At 35.6% G+C, this 19,592-nt stretch overlaps 1 protein-coding gene across 6 annotated transcripts in view; it reads left to right on the top strand.

Moving 5' to 3' along the window:
• The window catches only part of RSRC1 (arginine and serine rich coiled-coil 1), a 442,527-nt gene that overhangs the window by 361,982 nt on the left and 60,953 nt on the right, over positions 1–19,592 (top strand). The gene's annotated exons all lie outside the window — the stretch shown is intronic.

Below are 19,592 nucleotides of genomic sequence, written 5' to 3' on the forward strand. Positions count from 1 at the left end.
TGTCACTTTACTGGCTAATTTCACAGGGTAGCTATTTCCTCTTGTGAGCTTTTGAGAAGTTGAAGTCTGATAATATGTGCCAGAATTTGGACTTTGAGTGCTGTAGTCAAAATCTGAAAGTTGAAATTTTGCCTTAGTAGGTACCTGTGTTTTATTGTAACAACCAGAAGATAATTTGAACTTCCCAGCCACTACATGGAAGCTGAGATTCAGTAAAACCCAAAGTATAATGGTTTAGAATGCTTAAAACCCATCAGAGCCATCCTCAAACCAAGTCAAAAAAAACAAAAACGAAAACAAAAAAAAACTGTAGATTTAAGTGGCAGATCCCTACAAATAAGTAGATTCAAACTAAATGTGGATGAATTTGTACACATACAGTATAGTGTTCTTACCTTACTTGACCCCCAAATATCCTGGCTTTATGCTCTTTTCCAGGATCAACTAATTTTATGGTATACTGAGAAAAAAATGAATTTCAGTAGCAAGATTCCTCAATAGAATTATCTTCTTTTGGATCTCTTGGCATTGTTAATGAAAGCAAGCTATCTGATTTCAGTTATCCTTATGATGTGCCCATAGTACAAATAGATGTAAGACTAAATGCAAATGTGTCTAAGCAAATTATAATTTTTAAGTACTGCTATGTTGTGTGGCATTCTGATCAATGTAACTAATTAATAACAGTGGCCCTTATAAAACACTGTGGTACTGTAAATCACATGTGTAGTGCTTATGACCAAGCAACACAGTGAAAATATGTTGTAGTGGTTATTAGCCTAATCCTATTAATTCAGATCTTAATTGGAGTCTTAATCATTTGAAAATGAATGGCAGTGAGAGTAATCACAGATATTGAAATTTCAAGGTGATTTGTTTTTATGGAAAAAAAATAATATGAATGCTTATCTTAGCAAAAGAAACTTTTTTAATACTTCAGAACTCCTCATTTATATGTTGACAGTTGATATTTCTACATCTCTCTTGTTTTCATTAAATTAGCTCTAAGCATCTTTTAAAAGACATTTGGTTAAGAATTTCTTAAGTAACTATAGATACTTGAACATTATAATTCTTTGTAAAGTAATTTTTAATTTAGACTTTTCACTAAATCACACTGACCTTATACTTAGTCTGCAATATACAGTACCTTTTTTCTTTCAGTTCCTGAGAATTGTTGAAAAAGCATATTCCTCCAATCGTAGCTGTTTTAATTAGCATCTTTAAAAATCTAGCATTCTAACTAGAGTATAAACTACAGGATTATAGAGGACTTAGTATCCACAATGCCTAACACATAGTAGAAACTCAGTTTCTTGAATTGTTGCATGATGAATGAATAAATCAATGACCAATTTCCCTTTATTCTTTTAAATTCATGCTAAGTAGCTCATTTTGAGCTTGCAGTGGGATTCCAAATAATCTCATTGAAAGTATAACCCAACTTTGTTAAGGGCTTTTCTAAGACAGCCCATAACTATTAAGCTATTGCTCTAATAATTTAGAGCATGCAAAATTAAACCAAGGAATGTCAAAATACTGTCAAAATTTGCTAAACTATTTGCTAGATTCTTTGTTGTTGTTATTTGCTTCCAAATTTTTTTCTCTTGAGTTGTCTAGATACTTGAATGCTATCAACAGTTCCCTGAGAGTAATTAATGTATAAGCTACATTTATTTTATTTCATATAGTTAGTCTAACTGCAAATTGAAACCTTAGATCAGTATGCATGTGTGTATATAGTTCTGTATCTGAAAGAATAAAAATCCTTTATTTTCAGTCTGTAAGCCACTAGTAATTCACTCTGTCACATCCTTTATACAATTCATCTCTTAATTTCTCAGCATGCTGCAATACAGAGTTGAAAGCATTGCGAAAATGTAGATAAATGTTGTCTACCCAGCTCCCTTTATCCAGTCTCTGTTATCTCAGAAAAGCTATTGTATTAGCATAGCAAGATCTGTGCCATGCAAATTCATTCTATTATGCAGTCTTCCTTTGAGTGTTCTTAAATCAATAACATAATTATGTTTGCAAGTATTGCATCCAAAATAAAAGTCAGGCTGCACACCAAAACTGGTCCAGGATGACTACTTTGCCTTCCAGCCTTTAAACAATGGGGGCCCATTTAGAGTGCATTTCATGGTCCTTATATAGTTCAGTTGATTTTTCCACTTAGTAAATATTGCTGGTACATTGGAGATAGGTGCTCACTCTTGAGCCACTAATTCTTCCCACTTTAGTTGTTATAGGAATGTTATATCTTTCAGTAAAGGTCAACTAAATATTTAAAGTTTAAGTTTACAATGTCCCTTTTTTTCTAATTCTAGATTATAATTTAGGAAAAATGAATAGTATTAAATCTTTCCGTTCTGTTTTCTTTCTTATTCTTTGACTTAATAAATGACTTTCTCTTTTTCTCTGTATGTGTTTGAAAATGTTCTAACTATACTTTTAACGTATATAATTAAAAAGCATTTTAACTTCTTCTGTTTCTATTATTGAATGCATTAGCATAACTGCTTGGATTTTCTGTATATTTTTATATTTAATTTGGTATGCATTTAAGGGTGCTAATTATGTTTTAAATCCTTTGTAAGCATAGTTGTCCTTTGCATTTGACTTCTCTCTAATATGAATTTCCTATTTGTGGTATAAGTATTCTTATAAATACTTATAAATTTGTGGTATAGGTATTCTTATAAATAAGAATTCCTATTTGAGTTCTTTTTCCCCTTGTGTTTATTCAAAACAGCTTTACCCATCTGTTAGTTTTTTTACTTCAAATATTTTTTGTTTCCAAAAGTGTTATGCAGCCCTTTCTAAATTATTCGTGGGAATGGTGGACAGTGGAAATATGAACATAATAAAAGGCAGTTCATGTAAAGACAGCGCAGTCCTCAAGTCTCATTTATTTAAGTTTAAATTCATCAAATCTTTTGCCAGAGCTGATTGACAAGAAGTAAAATAGATTAGCCTTAATTTCTTTTTCTTTTTTCTTTCTTAATAATCGTTCAGTGAAGGTGAGGTAAAGAGTACTAGTAACTGAAAGGCAAGGTGGTTGCCAGACAATGTTCTAAGTATTCTACCTACTAACTGTCTTAATCATCATGAACTCTATACAGTTTGTGCTATTATCCCTGTACAACAGGGAGGATAGGAAACAAAGGCACAGTGCTTAATAGCTTGCTCTGTAGCTAGTAAGTGGTGAAGCCAGGATACAAACCCAGGCAGTCAGACTCCAGTACACATTTCCCTCTTTAAATAGCCTGCATAAATCACAGCCCTTAGAATCAGTGCTCAAAAATAATATAATTCTCTCTCTTATCCTTTGCCTTCCTCTCTGGAGCCTGCCCTCCAGCTCCTAGGAAGTTGCTTACTGTAAAGTTTTCCTGTCCTAACTTAGATCTAGATCCGTACTAGGTTGCCTCACTTGAGTTTCTGGGACACCCAATAGGTGAGGTACTCCAGTTAGAGGCACATTTTGTCAGGGTGCCTGTGTCCTTTTTGCATAATCTCTATCTGCTTTTCTCCTACAGACTGCCTGGCGAATGTAAGATATTCATAGTGTGTCCTCCACACCTAGCCTTAAGAATCTGGACCAGAGCCAAACCTAAGCATCTAGTTTCTCAGGTTCCTTTCTCTGAGGTTTTGCCTGGCCCCGTGCTTTGTAGTTTCTAGCATAAAACACACTGAGCACCAAGTCTGAGCACACCCAGAGAGAGAACTGTTATAATCCCTTCTTTCCCTGAACTGTGGTTCATCACCTAAGACCCTTTGTTCCTTCTGGATACCCTTTATAAGAAAGTAGGAGTGAAGTTGAAAGGAGAAGTTAGCAGGTACAAGGGCATCATTTAGGAATCACTATTTATTCAGTTTGCATGTAGATCCAAGTAGGTTAGACAAAAGTAACATGATTGTCCTTTCTAGCCCTCATCCTGAATTGGCTACTCATTGTTTTTTGGTTTTTGTTTTGTTTTTTTTTTGAGACGGAGTCTCGCTGTGTCACCCAGGCTGGAGTGCAGTGGCGCAATCTCGGCTCACTGCAAGCTCCGCCTCCCAGGTTCACGCCATTCTCCTGCCTCAGCCGCCCAAGTAGCTGGGACTACAGGCGCCTGCCACCACGACCAATTTTTTGTATTTTTTTTTAGTAGAGACGGGGTTTCACCATGTTAGCCAGGATGGCCTCGATCTCCTGACCTCGTGATCCGCCCACCTCGGCCTTCCAAAGTGCTGGGATTACAAGCGTGAGCCACCGCGCCCGGCCCTGAATTGGCTACTCATTGTAATATGCAATATTATTTCTTTCTTAGATTTAAACATTTGAAAATCCCCCCTTCTTTATCTTACTTTATTACGTGGTTCCATTGTAAGATTTAAAATGTCCCTTTAAGAAATTTGTGTTTCCTGTGTATCAGATTTAGTAATTCTATTAATATATCTGTCATAATTTTAAAATATTTCTATAATTTTTTAACACATTAGCTCTAATGTTAGAGTACTGTTTTCTTTAAAAAGTAAACTGCTTAGCCTGAATACATTGCTTCATTGAATATTTTTCCTCAAGTTCTTATTTAGTAAAGAAAAAAGAAAAAGAAAATTCACTCAAGAGCACCCATTTATCCTAGCCATCTCTCTTATTTCCCTCAGCAGTGATTTGTCCTTTATAATACTCTTGATTATATGTCTGCAAGAACTTGATTGATAAATATTTTTAACCTTTCCCTTAGATTCAGTTTTTTCTATTCCATATTACATAGCATCAACCTGTTTCTCAGTTTCAGCGATTCCAGTAAATGTGTGTTAATTCATTTTTAACTTTTTAACCAAGCAAGGAATCCTTCCTTATTTTCATAATAGCTAAGTCATAGTATTTTTGCTTTATACACATTCAGCTGTACTCTTTATGGAATTGGAAGCCAGTTTAGATCGCATTTTACTTATTTTCAGTAAGATGTTCATGTACATGAAATGCAGATATACTGATACCTATTTTATCATCATTGGGCCTCCAGTGACTGGCTATCATGTGTTTCCTTACTGATTTAAATATATTCTGTTTACTACAAACACAAATTTCAAAACCAACTCAAAGCTACAGGCTTTCTATTCAATCAGCTACTTACACTATAAATTAAACATTAGGAAGCTGACATACGTATTGAATGCCCACAGGTGTACAATCCTGAGAGTAACTTAGAGAAGCTAGCACAATCTAAGGAATCAATTGTGCTCTACTAGAAATAGCCCTAGCTAGCTTCCTCTGGCTGAAGTAACAGAATGAGGTTCAGAATCTCAGCTCTGCCATTTCCTAGCTCTGTGATCAAATAAATCACTTAACCTCACTGCGACTCTAAAGTGGGGAAAATGACAAAAGCTCCCTGGAATCATTATAATATGAAATGGCGATAGTATTTAAAAAGCACTTCAGGCCGGGCATGGTGGCTCACATCTGTAATCCCAGCACTTTGGAAGACCAAGGAAGGAGGGTTGCTTGAGCCCAGGAGTTCAAGACTAGCCTGGGCAACATAGTGAGACCCCGTCTCAAAAAGAAAAAAAATTAGTCAGGCATGGTTGTGCCCATCTGTAATCCCACCTACTCAGGAGGCTGAGGCAAGAGGATCACCTGAGCCCAGAAGTTCGAGGTTCCAGTGAGCTGTGATTAAGTCCATTAAGAAAAAAAAAGTCAAGTCAAGCTCTCTCAAGTCCGGAGCTGCTCTCTAGTCTCTTAAGAGAAAAAAATACTTCATAACTAAATATAAACTATTGTTATTACCCAGAATTGTAACACAAAAGAGTATAATGATTATTCTTTTATCTTTCATCCCTTTAGTGACTTTTATCAACTCAAAAAATATTTACTGAATATTCACTACATCCAGGATACTGTTCTAAGCTGTATGAATAGATCAGTCAAAGAGAAAATCAAAGCCCCTATACTCAAAGAGCTTACATTCTAGAGGATAAGGGGAGACAGAAAATAAAAATGAAAACAAATCATAAAATACACTAAATTCAAATAAGGGTTATTGTTTTCACATCCTGTGTGACCTTAGGTAATCCCTTTGAACCAAGTTTCCCCATCTGTTAATAAGTATGATAATAATCTATCTACTATCTAAATATGTAGTTACGTAGTACGTATGAAACCATTTTATAGACTTTATAAAATATTAGTTACTGCTTTTGTTTGTCTGGTTTTTAGCACAATTTGGCATACTCACCATAGTATGCACCTTCAGGGATGCAGAAATGAAAGATATGGTTCTCTGTTGCTCTCAAAAAACTTACAGTCAATTTAGGAAAACATGGCAAATGTACCTGAAATGGTAGCAGAGTACATGATATAGTAATGTATAGTTTTGGGCTAAATTGTTTAAGGTTACTAAATGAGACACAAATTTACATTAAAGCGAGGTGTATATTTTTTCTGTTTTCACTAGATTGACCTTACTGAAACTTCAGAAACTGTATTTTGTATGTTTCTTTCCAAGATGAGTATAAAATTTATTTTACTTGGCTAAGTTTTCTGTGTTCTTATAGTAACAATTAAATACTAGCACAGAAGCAACTCCATTTGATCATATTATTACTATTACCTGTGAGGAAAAATTATTTTCTTTTCTTTTCTTTTTTTTTTTTTTTTTTTTGAGACGGAGTCTCGCTCTGTCGCCTAGGCTGGAGTGCAGTGTGGTGCAATCTCGGCTCACTGCAAGCTCCGCCTCCCGGGTTCACGCCATTCTCCTGCCTTAGCCTCCCGAGTCGCTGGGACTACAGGCACCTGCCACCATACCCGGCTAATTTTTTGTATTTTTAGTAGAGGTGGGGTTTCACCTTGTTAGCCAGGATGGTCTCACTCTCCTGACCCCGTGATCCGCCCACTTCGGCCTCCCAAAGTGCTGGGATTACAGGCGTGAGCCACTGCGCCCGGCCAGAAAAATTTTCTACAAATACATTTCATGATCTTTTTCAAGCTAGCTCTAAGTAACTCAAGTATTAAAGCCTATACCACTTACCATAGCAGACACTTTTATTGAAAAATTTCTGTCATTAAACACGTTTTTATTTTCTCAATTTAGCAGCATTAGCTTGATTCTAATTATCCTGAGATAAAAGCACTCCTTGGTGACTACACTCCTGCTTTCTTTCAAAATCGTTCGATTCAGATGTTATTTTTAAAGAAGTTTGGGCCGGGCGCGGTGGCTCACGCTTGTAATCCCAGCACTTCGGGAGGCCGAGGCGGGCGGATCACGAGGTCAGGAGATCGAGACCACGGTGAAACCCCGTCTCTACTAAAAAATACAAAAAATTAGCCGGGCGTGGTGGCGGGCGCCTGTAGTCCCAGCTACTCGGAGAGGCTGAGGCAGGAGAATGGCGTGAACCCGGGAGGCGGAGCTTGCAGTGTAGCCGAGATTGCGCCACTGCACTCCAGCCTGGGCAACAGAGCGATACTCTGTCTCAAAAAAAAAAAAAAAAAGTTTGGCATAGTGATTAAGAGTAATTATCTGCAGCCAAATTTCCCAGATTCAATGCCACTTACTAGCTTTATATCCTTAACCCATGCCTCTGTTTCCTCCTCTATACAATGAGGCTAATGAAAATATTTGCTCACTGGAGTGAATGTAAAGCACTTAGAATAATGCCTGACAGGTAGTAGGTAATATTATTATATAAGTGTTTCTTCTAGTATACTTCAACTCTCTATAAAATTGTACCTGTTTTTACCTTCACAGCATCTTAATTTTAGTATAAAAGTATGAGATTCTCATTCTTTCTTATCATAAAAAAAGAATTGCCAACTGAAAAAATTTAACACCTTTACAAAATTAATTAAAAATTTGATAAAATTGAATCACAAGGCTAAACAGTGGATAAAATTTTCACTAAGATTTATTCTGATAAGTTTGTATCCAAATAACAAGGAAAATATATAGACGAAGAATATAGTCGCAATCATTATTTGGTATATTACAACTTTCTTTTTTATTTTAAAAGTTTCTGTGACTCACTTCCTGTGTGTCCATTTCGTTATATGAAGGGGAGAATATATCACACAAAAAACTTTGATTTTGTCTATCTGTTTACTCTGACAGGTCTCACCCAACAGATCTAGCTTCTTCTTAAGGCCAGTTCTTGATAATGATAGTAACATATCATCTCTCTGAGGGAAAATACTTGTCTCTTTACTAAGCCAGGAAGACCCACATCTAGTTGATCTAAAAACTACATTATGTTTTATAGTTACTTGTGTAAAAGATGGCCAAGAATTGTAATTTTATAATAGTTACATTTAATTCAGTCATCCTAAAGTCTACTACATCTTCTAATTTTAGAAATGCTACTAAAACAGTGCCTTTAAAGGAAACTGTGCTGCAAAAATGATTCCCATGATGCATATGTGATTCCTGTCTGTGGAATCAAAAGCTGAAGATGGATCAGTTAATACCATGCAAAGTCTTATACTATACTTCACCATATTCTTTGCAAAATGAAACAGTATAGCAGAGATCGAATAGAATGGTTATAGCTAAAGGCTGTATAATATGTTTGAACGATCTACACTTATTGAGAAGAAAACTGATGTTGAGTTAAATAAGCTGGCAACACTGTCTACCCGTCAAGTTATCTTAAATTTAATTTTTAGCAGAAATAAGGAGATATATCTATTTACTAAAAATAAAAAACATACCAGTGTTCACATCAGGAAAACAAGTTGGCAAGTGCCTGAATGAGGCTCTGTTGATATAAAATGATGATGATGACTTAGCCAAAGTAAAAATATTCTGCCTTAATTACAGGACTAGCATTTGGAAATTGTAATTACCTATTAACAGAAAACAGATGAAATTCAAATATTCTTTGAAACTTACATTGTTAGCATTAGTAAGACTCAAGTCTTATTAATAATTTTAATGATGTCAGAATGTGTTCACTATAACAAATTATTAGCTCTATTAAAAGAAATTAGACCAAAACTCAGTTTGAGCGTGTGAATATTTATCACATTATCATACTGCATAATCTCTTTGCCCCTAAGATACATGGCTGTAACATATTCAGAGATCAGTACTCTAAGGATACTAAATTACTGATTACATGCTAATATGTATTTTAAATAATGAAGCCAGGTGTGTAGTTTCTAAATAGAAGATTTTATCCCCAAAAAAGTTTTCTTTCCCAATGTATATTGTTAGCATCACTGGCGGACTTATGAACTTTGATATTACTCTTAGAGGTTTAGAGTGGGTATCCAAGAAGAATTGTATTATTGAAAATTTTATGGAAAATTAGCCTTGTTTTTCTCTGCTCTTAGAAACACACACACACACACACACATATGTAACCATCTTTAATGTAATTGGCCTTTTCTTGAAAGTGTATATAAATTTAGTTTTCTGGGATTATGTGGTCTGCTATGTCCTTTATTTTCTAAAACCATGTTACTAGATGATGGGAGGGGGGTGGGAATGGAGAATTAATACAACATACATGATCAAAAAGTTTTCTAAACTACAGTTGTTCCAGTATAATTTAGTTGGTGTAAAATTAAGAAATTGAATGGAGAAAACAGTTTATATAAACCTTGATTGTGCAAATTTAGTATGATTTGATAACTTACCACTGTTTTAAAATAGAGAAAGCTGAATTTATGTATATAAAATCATAATCTGATCAATTTTTGACATTTCCACCCTATTACAAACTATTATAATTCAAGATAAACAGCAGGACCCAATCGAAAGCATCTCCAATGCCAAGAAAAAAAAATATTCTCTGTCATTCCCTATTAGACTGGGTACAGTGCATTAGACAACACATAGGGCAAGAGAGGTTGAGGTAGAACCAAAAGTTAGACTGTACTAGAAGAGATCCAAAGTTCAAGAAACTCATGTAACAAGAATCAGCATCCTAGGCTGGAAAACCAAGCAGACTCTAAGGTAGAGGATTTGGACAATGTTGGACTAGAGCCTGGGCTTTAAAAGCATGAGGCCATAGAGCAAGACTATACATCTGAAGAAGATGCATGAAATGCTGGCCCTAGCCCCAAGAGGCAATGTGTTACTGAGTCTTTTGCCTTCTGAGTCAGGGGCTCTTTTTGTACTCTCCTTAAGGCAGAACTAGTCCCAGGGTATTGCCAGTGAAGACAAGTCTGCAGTGTGATAGGTAGATTAGGACATAAACTGCAGGCAGAAACAGAGTGATTTGGATATCAACAACACTTCAGTAGCATGGTGACTTTGGGTGAATCATTCAACTTCTAAGTCTTTATTTTTCCATCCATGGAAGAATTTAAACATTAAATTAATGTATGTGAAGCCCTTATCATAGAGCCTAGTATATATTTAGCATTCGGTAGAAGTTAGCTATTGTTATTATAGCAAAAGCAACAGTAATGATGGTATACCACTGGCTAGAGAAGGAGAGATCAGGGTAATGGGATTCAGGCAGTTCCTTGCTCCCTCTTCAAAGTAACAGTATCTTGCTCTGATTTCAGAGAAAATAATTCTGCTGTGACAAAGAACATTAATTGATAAAAATACCTTTATAATTTTAAGTAACATATAACTCAGATGCCTACCATGTATTTCTGTATACTGATGGTGAATTCACAGAATTTGCTGTGAATATACAAGTTGGGATGACTCAGACTTTCCTAAGCTATAAACGACTTCTGCAGACTCATTGGGAATGGTAAGAAATTGTTGGAATGAGAGGAAAGGAAAGAATTTAGTCATCTTATTGAATCCTATCCAACCAAGGTAGACGTTATTGCTTGTGATTTGGATTAAGCCCAGCTGTAGTGCTTCTGATGCTGGCAGAGTAAACACCAAAGTCCTAATATGTATCCTCGTTGGGCTTCAGAGCCAAAATACACTAAGACATTTTAGGAAAATACCACATTATGGTTGTTTTTGTGAAACGACAAAAAATGCTTTATGTAAACAAAGAATAAGTCACTCTGCAAACAATTATTTAAAAAGCACTAAAATATAGATCACTGAAAAAGAAAAACTTGATGTAATAGCAACATTCTAGGTACCTTAGTAATTTTTATTATATTTAGTTATACCCAGCCCTTGTTCCTACCTACCGTATATCAAGTTGGTTTTTAAATCCAAGTTGTTTTATAATTCCAAGATAAGATTGGTTTTTGGTCTTTTTTTTTTTTTTTTTTTTTTGAGACGGAGTCTCACTCTGTCGCCCAGGCTGGAGTGCAGTGGCATGATTTCTGCTCACTGCAAGTTCCGCCTCCCGGGTTCACACCATTCTCCTGTCTCAACCTCCCAAGTAGCTGGGACTACAGGCGCCTACCACCACGCCCAGCTAATTTTTTGTATTTTTTAGTAGAGACGGGGTTTCACTGTGTTAGCCAAGATGGTCTCGATCTCCTGACCTCGTGATCCGCCTGCCTCGGCCTCCCAAAGTGCTGGGATTACAGGCGTGAGCCACCGCACCCGGCCAGATAAGATTGTTTTTTATTCATTATCATTTTTGAGAACTTTGCAGGTCAGAAGTGCTACTGAACAACACCTACTTTGGGGATGGAAAATAATATCTTCTCTCTGTAAAATAACTTGAAATTGCATTTTCTTAGAAAAAAGAAAATATTCTCGCAGACTTTCAACTTCTAAAGCATCATGTTTTTTAAATACAAAACGTACAAGAGGTATATTGTACTTTGCAGTCGAGTACACATGCATATGTATACAAACCTGAAAAAAATACAAAATAATACTTGTCCATTTCCAAATTTTTTTCTGATTCTATTGCATCTTCAACAACACAAAACAAAATCAACCCGCTAATGGGTCATGATGCTCAGTTGGAAAAACACTGCTCTGAAGTAGTTTTCTACTATGTTTCTTCCTTACCCAAGTCACTCTCATACTGTAAATATAAAAGGATGACTGCATAAATGTCTTCTTTTGAGAAGTGTCTGTTCATATCCTTTACCCACTTTTTGATGGGGTTGTTTGTTTTTTTCTTGTAAATTTGTTTGGGTTCTTTGTAGATTCTGGATATTAGTCCTTTGTCAGATGAGTAGATTGCAAAAATTTTCTCCCATTCGGTAGGTTGCCTGTTCACTCTGATGGTAGTTTCTTTTGCTGTGCAGAAGCTCTTTAGTTTAATTAGATCCCATCTGTCAGTTTTGGCTTTTGTTGCCATTGCTTTTGGTGTTTTAGACGTGAAGTCCTTGCCCATGCATCACTGGCCATCAGAGAAATGCAAATCAAAACCTCAATGAGATGATATCTCGCACCAGTTAGAATGGCGATCATTAAAAAGTTAGGAAACAACAGGTGCTAGAGAGGATGTGGAGAAATAGGAATACTTTTACACTGTTGGTGGGACTGTAAACTAGTTCAACCATTGTGAAAGACAGTGTGTCAATTCCTCAGGGATCTAGAACTAGAAATACCATTTGACCCAGCCATCCCATTACTGGGTTTATACCCAAAGGATTATAAATCATGCTGCTATAAAGACACGTGCACATGTATGTTTATTGCAGCACTACTCACAATAGCAAAGACTTGGAACCAACCCAAATGTCCAACAATGATAGACTGGATTAAGAAAATGTGGCACATATACACCATGGAATACTATGCAGCCATAAAAAAGGATGAGTTCATGTCCTTTGTAGGGACATGGATGAAGCTGGAAACCATCATTCTCAGCAAACTATTGCAAGGACAAAAAACCAAACACCTCATGTTCTCACTCATAGGTCAGAATTGAACAATGAGAACACTTGGACACAGGAAGGGGAACATCACACACCGGGGCCTGTTGTGGGGTGGGGGGAGAGGGGAGGGATAGCATTAGGAGATATACCTAATATAAATGACGAGTTAATGGGTGCAGCACACCAACATGGCACTTGTATACATATGTAACAAACCTGCACGTTGTGCACATGTACCCTAGAAAAAGTATAATTAAAAAAAACAAAAAAGGATGAGAAATGTCCTTTTTTCACCTATGATTATATTTAAACTGAAGATAGTAAATTACTTCACATGCCAATGGAGTTGTTTTAGGCAAATTTTTAATGTAAATAAATATAGTAATATAAAATGAAGTTAAGCAATTCAAAATTAGAAGCAACTAGATTTCTTTAAATTGGCATTCTATGTGAACTCAATAAATACTTCTTAACTGATTATAGATCATTTCCTTACAAGTAACTGTGAGCTTCTAGAGGACATTAAGTATTCTTACTTAGGATATTATTGTCTATTAAGTCTATAGTTAATGTAAATTTACAGCTTTTATGTGATATGTTATATGTGTAGGTGATATATTTCTTCACAGCTTTGGTTGGAGTTTATTAAGCTAGGTCAGAAGTACCTTCCCTTGTAGCACTATTTTTCAACACAAATCACTAACCACTAATGGAATTCATGTTAATGTGAATTTGATAATGAAGCCAAATCTGGCTTCATGATGATTTAGAATATGACACCGGGTTTGATTCCAGACCATTCCGATAAAGCAAATATCTCAATAAGGCCAGTCACACTAATTTTTTTGTTTCCCATAAAAGTTATGTTTACACTGTACCATAATCTATTAAGTGTGCAATAGCATTATGGTCTAAAAACCAATGTACATACCTTAGTTGAAAACATACTTCGTTACTAAAAAATGCAAACGATCATCTGAGCCTTCAGCAGGTTGTAATCTTTTTGTTGGTGGAAGGTCTTTCCTCAGTGTTGATGGGTGCTCACTGATCAAGGTGGTGGTTGTTGAAGGCTGGCGTGACTGTGGCCATTTTAAATAAGACAACAATGAAGTTTGCTGCATTGATTGACTCTTCCTATCATGAAAGACTTCTCTACAGCACATGATGCTGTTGGATAGCATTTTATTTATTGTAGAACTTCTTTCAAAAGTTGGAGTCAATCCTTTTAGCCACTTTCTCTGCTCATCTGTAAGAAGCATTCATTCTAGTTTCATGAAATTGTAGCTATTCAGTCATATCTTCAGGCTCCACTTCTAATTCTAGCCCTTCTCTTTTGCCTAGCTGATACCTACCAATCCTTCAGGTCTCACCTAAAATATCGTATCTTCAGAGGAACTGAATTCTTATGTCATAGCTTGATCAAATCTCCTGTGATGCTCTATTCTAGTACCTTATGCTGTCATTTCATAGCATTTATCACAGTTGTTGTTTTGGAGGAGAGACGGGGGTGGTTGAGACAGGGTCTTGCTCAGTTGCCCAGCTGAAATGTAGTGGTATGATCTTGGCTCATTGCAGCCTCAACCTCCCAGGCTCAAGACATCCTCCTGCTTCAGCCTCCAGAGTAGCTGGGACTACAGGCAAGCATCATCACACCTGGCTAATTTTTTTTATTTTTTTGTAGACATGAGGTCTCACTATGTTGCCCAGGCTGGTCTTGAACTTTTGGGCTCAAGTGATCCTCCCACCTCGAACTCCCAAAATGCTGGGATTACAGGCATGAGCCACCATGCCCAGCACAATTGTTAATCATTCATTTTCTTCAACAAATATTTATTGAGCCACCTCCTATATGCCAGGCATTGTTTTAATCCTGGGCCTCCAAAACATGGAGTGCACATTCTAGTGGAAAGAGACAGATAATGAATAAACAAACAAGTAAATGCATACAGACATACCTTGTTTTATTGCATTTGGCAGGTAACTGTGTTTTTTTACAGATTGAAGGTTTGTAGCAAGCCTGCATCGAGCAAGTCTGTTGGTGCCATTTTCCTCAAAAGTATATGCTCATTTCCTATCTCTTTGTCACATTTTGGTAATTCTCACAATATTTTAAACATGCTCATTATATCTATCATTGTGATGACTGATCAGTGGTCTTGGATGTTACTATAGTAGTTGATTTGGGGCATGATGAACTGCAACCATATAAGACAATGAACTTAATAGATAAACGTTGTGTGTGTTCTGACTGCTCCACTGACTGGCTATTCCTCTCTCTCTCTCTCTCCCTGGCCTGGAGGCTCCCTATTCTCTGAGACACAATATTGAAATTAGGCCAGTTAATAACCTTACAATGGCCTCTAAGTGTTCAAGCGAAAGGAAGAGTCGCATGTCCCTCACTTACATCAAAAGCCAGAAATGATTAAGCTTAGTGAGGAAGGCATGTCAAAAGTCCAGAGAGGATGAAAGCTAGGTATCTTGTGCTAAACATTTAAACAAGTTGTAAATGCAAAAGAAAAGTTCTTGATTGAAATTAAAGGGCTACTCCAGTGAACATATGAATGATAAGAAAACAAAACAGCCTTATTTCTGACAGGGAGAAAGTTGGAGTGGTCTGGATAGAAGGTCAAACCAGCTACAACATTCCCTTACGTCACAGCCAAATCCAGAGCAAGGTCCTAACTCCCTTCAATTCTATGAAGCTGAGAGAGGTGAGGAAGCTGCTGAAGAAAAATCTGAAGCTAGCACAGCTTGGTTTGTGAGGTTTAAGGAAAGATGTAGTCTTCATAACATAAAAGTGCAAGATGAAGCAGCAAGTTGTGTAAAACATCTAGCTAAGATCACTGATGAAGGCAGCTATGCTAAACAACAGATTTTCATTGGAGAGGAAACAGCCTTGTATAGGAAGCAAATGCCACCTAGGATTGTCATAGGTAGAGAGGTGAAGTCAATGTCCGGTGTCAAAGCTTCAAAGAACAGGCTGACTCTTGTTAGGGGCTAATGCAGCTGGTGACTTTAAGTTTGAAGCCAGTGCTCTTTTCCCATTCCAAAAATCCTAGAGTCCTTGAGAATTATGCTAAACCACCTTTGCCTGTCTTCTATAAATGGAACAACAAAGCCTGGATGACAACGCATCTGTTTATAGCATGGTTTACAGAATATTTAAAGCCCACTGTTGAGACATACTGCTCAGAAAAAAAGACTTCTTTCAAAATATTAATGCACATTGACATGTACAAGGAGAATAATGCCTCCTAACCCAGCATTTGTTCTCCAGCCCCTGGATAAAAGAACTAATTTCAACTTTTCAAGTCTTAATATTTAAGAAATATATTTTGTGGGGCTAGAGCTGCCATAAGTAGTGATTCCTCTGATGGATCTGGCCAAAGTAAATTGAAAACCTTCTGGAAAGGATTCATTGTTTTAGATGCCATTAAGAACATTTGTGATTTATAGGAAAAGATCAAAATAGCAATATTAACAGAAGTTTGGAAGAAGTTGCCTCCAACTCTCATGGATAACTTCGAGGGGCTCAAGACTTCAGTGGAGGAAGCAACAGCCTTTGTGTTGAAAATAGAAGAACTAGAAGAGGAACCTGAAGATGTGACTGAGTGACTGCAGTTTCATGATTAAACAAGAACAAATGAGTAGTTGCTTCTTATGGATGAGCAAAGAAAGTGGTTTCTTGAGATGGAATCTACTCCTGGTGAAGACAGTGTGGACACTGGAAATTACAACAAAGGCTGTGGAGCATTACATAAACTTAGTTGATAAAGCAGTGGCAGGGTTTAAGATTGACTCCCAATTTTTGAAAGCAGAAGTTCTACAATAAATAAAATGCTATCCAACAGCATCACGTGCTATAGAGAACTCTTTCATGACAGAAGAGTCAGTCAATGCAGCAAGCTTCATTGTTGTCTTGTTTAAAATGGCCACAGCCACCCTAGCCTTCAGCGACCACCACCTTGATCAGTGAGCAGCCATCACTATTGAGGCAAGACCCTCCACCAGCAAAAAGATGATGACTTGTTAAAGGCTCAGATGATCGTTTGCATTTTTAGCAATAAAGTATGTTTTAAATTAAGGCATGTACAGTGTTTTTTAGATGTAACGCTATAGCACACTTAAAAGACTATAGTATAGTGTAAACATAACTTTTATATGCACTAGGGAAGCAATAAATGTTACTGAGTTTATTGCAATACTTGCTTTAGTGTGATGTTCTGGAACCAAACCAAGAATATCTCCGAAATATGCCTGTAATGTATGAAATGAAATGACGACAGGTCACAAGGAGAACAATGGAGCATGGTGATGGGATAGGTTTGGGGGAGGGATTTTTTTTTTTATATATAGGAAAGCCCTGTGATAATATAACCTTTGAGCAAAGTCTTGAAGTAAGAATATGAACACCTTTTGAAGTTAATACTTTCCTGTTTTCTTTTTTTTAACAAGTTGCATTCTTGCACATCTGTATTCTTAAAATTCGAATTGTTTGATGTTGTATCTGCTTGATAATTCTTCAAAATAAGAGAGCTACGATCTCAGCACTGTACTCCAGCCTAGGCGACAGAGTGAAACCCCCATCTCTAAATATTAAAAATAATAAAAAATAAAATGCAAATATTATATCTTGCAAACCAGCATTAGTGAATTTGGATTATATAGCATCTTATCACTCCTACCACTTTGGTATTTTTTAAATTAGTATTTTCACTAGAATATCACAATCATTTTACACTGTTAGACCTACATTTTTGGTTTTTTTTTTTTCTTTTTGTTTTTTAATTCTTAAAGGATGTTGGACTTTTTGAAATATTTTTTTTCTATGTCTTGTTGAGATGATCATGTGGGTTTTGTCTTTATCTATCCTACATCTGTAAACATTTAAAATAATGGTGATTTCTTTGTAAAGATAGTAGAGAGTAAAACAAGCCTGATTTATTATACTAAAACTAGATAAATTAAACTCTGAGACTTAATGAATTGAGACTGTCTTAAATAAACATCAAGCAAAAATGGAATTCTGACTATTATTCCTCTCCCCCCAAATTAAGTTATAGTTTTCTTGTTTCAACATCCATCTTTAGTATCAGTGTAGAGCCATGTCATGAGTTATTGTTTATTTGTAAGACCAACCTTGTCTATCCACAATAAGATATCGCTTTTATAACCACCCCCTCCCTTCACTCCAATTATTTCTTTTTCAGCAGTAACTTAAACTAATAAGGTCAAACTTGGAAAATTTTCTAAAGAGGCCAGGAAAACCTAGTTAGTAGAAATAGAAATGATTGTGAATCAGAAGTCTGGTCAGTTTCATCCCAGAAATTCTATATTTTCTTTTCAATTTATTTGAAGTCCTCAGTAATAGTTTATCAGTCAGGTGTTTACTAAAAGAAATATATCTAGGGAAAGGAGTTGAGAGTACTGTTGTATTCATTAATAAATAGAAGGTTATTGACTAAAGATAAAAGGAAAAAAAGGAAAAAAAAAAAACCTTGCTGACAGAAATAAAACAGACATGTAGGGAAGATGTCAACATCATACGGCATTTTATTGTTGTGGATTAATTTTTGTATGTGTATTTTTGGAATTTACCAGTGATGATAGATTTTTTAAATCAATTGGAATAATGAGAGCATATCAAATAAATAAAATAAGTTACTGCCTTGTGGACACAGTGATCAGAATATCTTTAAGGATTCTGATATCTTGAGTATGCTTTTAATATTTTGATTATGCTTTTAAATATATTTTAAAAATATTTTTAAAATAATATATCTAAATATAATATAAAATATAAATTAATAAAATAAAATATGGATTCCCAGACCAAAAGAATCAGGATAAGCCCAATGATTGTTATTCAGCCTGCGAACACCAACCCATAGATTGGCATTTGCGAACCACTGCCCTATTCCATTCATTTTGTAGCTAATAACATGAGATAGTATATTTTTTCCAAATGAGTTTGGTTTAACATATCCAAGTTATTGTTGTCTCTTTCAATGGAGTCAGTTTTCAAGACATACAATAAACTATAGCATCACCCAATTTTGCTTTTGTTTTTACTTTACTAAAAACCATTTAACCAAGCTTGATACCCCACCTTGTTCACCAGATATGACTCCAAATACCTACAGAAATACTGACCTTACTCAGAATAGTTACTTTCAATATTTGATAATAATATTTTTCCACAAATGATGTCACTACACTAAACTAACAAGGCTTTTTTGTAATAAATAACGCAGATTTGTTTGAGCAGTCATGTTTGTGATATTGCCTATAGGTATTAAATGGCTAATTTAACTGATCCATCATACCCTTAACATTGGCCTAATTACTAACAGATTTTGAGGTAATAGATATCAAATACTATTCCAGAAATCTTGATTACCCTTCATTTTCTCTTTATTTTAAAAAGTACAGATTTTGCTCTCAAGATTTCAGTATTTTTATTGAGAAAATGTTTTCCTTCGCAAAAGTCAAGGGTAACCATTTAGCACACCTTCAAGTCTGTCTTTCACATGCATTTGCTGGAGGGTTCACCTTTGGAACCAGGCAGACTTCCCACAGCATACAAAACTACATGGGGATGAAAGGAATCAAGGTCATACAAATAGGAAATGAGGTTTTATTCCCCTTAAAAATTAAAGTTTCCCATCTGTTAGTATATTTGGATATAGTAAAATTCTAGCTGTAGTTTAAAGAAATATGTGCTATTTTAGAAGTTTTAGAAGCAATTATTATGGAAGAATAGTGATATATCAAATTAATACAAATTATTTTGGATTTTTTTAAAAGAATAAAAAGCCCTAAAGTTCAGAAGCTCAACTAAGTGTGTGTTTTTAAAGTTTTATTCTTTTTTCAGTTATTTAGTCTTTAATCATTTAATTAA

This window comes from Symphalangus syndactylus, chromosome 17 (assembly GCF_028878055.3).
Source record: "Symphalangus syndactylus isolate Jambi chromosome 17, NHGRI_mSymSyn1-v2.1_pri, whole genome shotgun sequence".
Taxonomy (NCBI): domain Eukaryota; kingdom Metazoa; phylum Chordata; class Mammalia; order Primates; family Hylobatidae; genus Symphalangus; species Symphalangus syndactylus.